Here is a 2,579-nt window from a genome sequence, read left to right on the forward strand (position 1 = left end):
AGCAGACCCTTCAGGGACCTCAGTTAGGACCCTGCAACCTAAGGCTCTGAATTCTGTTACCCGCTGAGGGCAGTGTGGCCCCCCCATCTCTGAGGCAGAGCACAAGGTGAACTGCAGCTTCTCTGGGTCATGAGAAAGGAACCCACAGCTACATGTGGGCCCCAGCAGTGGAAAGGATGCCCCACCTCGGTTGGGGATCAGGCAGGGGTCAGCACATTCATTGGAAGAAGTGTGGGACCCCACAGCCTCCAGTGCCAGAGTAGACGAGAGGTTCAGGCCCACCTCAGGCGATGTCCCCCAAGCCCCCAGCCCACACCACAGAGGGGTGACAGCCGCATCCAATGCCCAAAGTACTCAGCTCTGTCACCTCCCCCGGTGTTACCCCAAGGCCTAGCTCATAACCAGAGGAAGCCTGAGCCACAGGCAAAACATACCTTGTTCCTGCTGCTGCTCAGTCTCAGCTTCCTCTACTGAGTCTGGCAAGGGAGAAAAGAGAAGCAATGAACACCCCCAGCCAGCACATCTGGTCCCATGTCAGGTTGAGCTGGGTGTCGGTGTTGCAGGGTGAGAGCATTGCGGGGTGCAGGGGTTGAAAGTCATATCATCCTCTTCCCTCCTGGATCATGGGAACAACATCACTGGGGGCTGTACACTTTCTGTGATATTGGGAGTAAAATGGTCTTCTGTGCCTTGGAATATTAAGGACAATATCATGGGGGGGGTGTGTACATCTTCTGCAATATTGGAATAATATTATCCCCTCTCCCCCTGCATACTAGGAAAGATATCACAGAGTGGGTGTTCACCTCCTGTGATATGGGGATTAATACCATCTTCTCCCCTTCCAGATATCAGGAAGAGTATCACACGGGGGTGTACAGTGTCTGCAATACTGGGAGTAATATCAACCTCTGAGCCTTGGAATATTAAGAAGAATATCACAGGGTGGATGTTCACCCCCTGCCATATTGGGAGTAATATCAGCCTCTCCTCTCCATGGATATTAGGGACAATATCCCAGGCTGGGTGTACGCCTCCTGCTCTACGGGGAATCATATCATCCTCTCCCTTCCAGGATATTAATAACAATATCACAGGGCGGGTGAACACAGCCTGCGATACTGGAATTATTATCAACCTCTCCCCGTCCGGATACTAGGAACCATATCACAGAAGAGCTGTACCCTCCCTGCGATATTGGGAATAATATCATACGCTTCTTCCATGAATATTAGGAGCAATATCACCGGGTGGCTGTCCGTTCATTGCTATGTTGGGAGTCATGTCATACTCTACCCCCCTGGATATTAGGATCAGTGTCACAGGATGAGTGCACACCTACTGTGATATGAACACTAAAATCATGCTCTCTGTCCCTGGATATTAGGAACAACATCACAGGTAGGTGTACACCCCCTGCGGTATTAGGAGCAATAATATGATTAATTACTAAACATCAATGATTGATTTTAATAATTATCAGGCTGGTCTTGAACTCTTGACCTCACGTGATCTCCCCACCTCAGCCTTCTAAAGTTCTGGAATTACAGGCGTGAGCCACCGCACCCAGCCAACACTTCCTGACATCTCTTTTTGGACCTTAAAACACACTTTTGATTCCCCCTGCTATAACCTACTCCTCTCATAGTCTTCCCGATCCCAATAACAGCATCTGTAGTCTTCCAGTTACTCAGACCAAAATCCTTGACATCATCCTTAAAACTTCTTTTTCTCTCTCTTGTCATCCAACCCATTTAAACTCTCCTTTCAAAATATATGCCAGACCTAACCACTTCTCACCTTTCTCAACATTTCCAACCAGGTCCAGCCCTCATCATAGCACTCTGGGTTACTGCAATCACCAGGCACAGTGGCACACACCTGTAATCCCAGCACTTTGGTAGGCCAAGGCAGGTGGATCATCAGAGGTCAGGAGTTCAAGACCAGCCTGGCCAACATGGTGAAACGCCTCTACTAAAAATACAAAAAATTAGCCGAGCATGGTGGTGGGTGCCTGTAATCCCAGCTATTCGGGAAGCTGAAGCAGAAGAATCACTTGAACTCAGAAGGCAGAGGTTACAGTGAGCCGAGATCGTGCCATTGCACTCCAGCCTGGGTGACAAGAGCGAAACTCCATCTCAGAAGGTTAAAAAAAAAAAGACAGCCTCCCAACCCACCTCTCTCCTTCCGCCTTTCACCCTGCCCTGCATTCTACCTTCCAATCTCAAACATTTCAGAAAAAAAAAATTATATCCACAGAGAGAGAAGGAGAAAGTACAAATGGGGTGAAATGTTTGGGGAATCTGAGGGAAGAGCATATGGGAATTCTCTGTACTATTTTTGCAACTTTTCAATAAGTCTGGATTATTTTGAATTCAAGAGTTAAACAAAGAAAAAAAAGAAAAAAGAAAAAAACACTATCTCCCTTTGTGAATCCATCCTGTCTTTCCCCTGGCAACTTAAGACACTCTCAACTAAGCACATCAATTTTTTCATGAACACGAAAAGAACCCTTGCCTAGTTTTGACTTTCTGTGCTTGGCAGTAAAGTGTGTGTGTGTGTGTGTTTGTGTATTTCAT

This window comes from Colobus angolensis, unplaced genomic scaffold, assembly GCF_000951035.1.
Source record: "Colobus angolensis palliatus isolate OR3802 unplaced genomic scaffold, Cang.pa_1.0 Scaffold525, whole genome shotgun sequence".
Taxonomy (NCBI): Eukaryota; Metazoa; Chordata; class Mammalia; order Primates; family Cercopithecidae; genus Colobus; species Colobus angolensis.